Here is a 597-nt window from a genome sequence, read left to right on the forward strand (position 1 = left end):
TTACTGAAAAGGAGAGACCTTTGCAAACTATTCATGGTGGAATTATGCAAAAAGGGTGTCAGATTGCCCAAGTGTTGTGAGATGTGGGCAGGTTCAATAATTGTCAGCCAATGAGGGATGGGCCCTTTGTGTCAAATGGCATCTTTTTACCCGAATCATTCTGTGTTCTGAAAAGTATATTTGATTTCTTTCTCCTGGATATCCTATAATTATTACAGTAACTCATGAGAGTTTATGAGTCAGACATTCACTTTGGTTCTTTGTCTTAGCCTCAGGCTGTGGCAGAGATTTTATATAGAATCTCCAGGTGTGAAAACAGGCCATTCAGCCCAACAAGTCCACAGCAGCCCTCTGAAGAGCATCGCACCCAGACCCATCCCCTAATCTATCCATGTGACACTGCATTTCCCATAGTTAGCACACCTCACCTACACATCCCTAAATGCTATGGGTAATTTAGCATGGCCAGTCCATCTAATCTACACATCCCTAAACACTATGGGTAATTTAGCATGGCCAGTCCATCTAATCTACACATCCCTAAACACTGTGGGTAATTTAGCATGGCCAATCCACCTAACCTACACATCCCTAAAC

Source organism: Rhincodon typus, unplaced genomic scaffold, assembly GCF_021869965.1.
Source record: "Rhincodon typus isolate 14 unplaced genomic scaffold, sRhiTyp1.1 hic_rhity00005539, whole genome shotgun sequence".
Lineage (NCBI taxonomy): Eukaryota > Metazoa > Chordata > Chondrichthyes > Orectolobiformes > Rhincodontidae > Rhincodon > Rhincodon typus.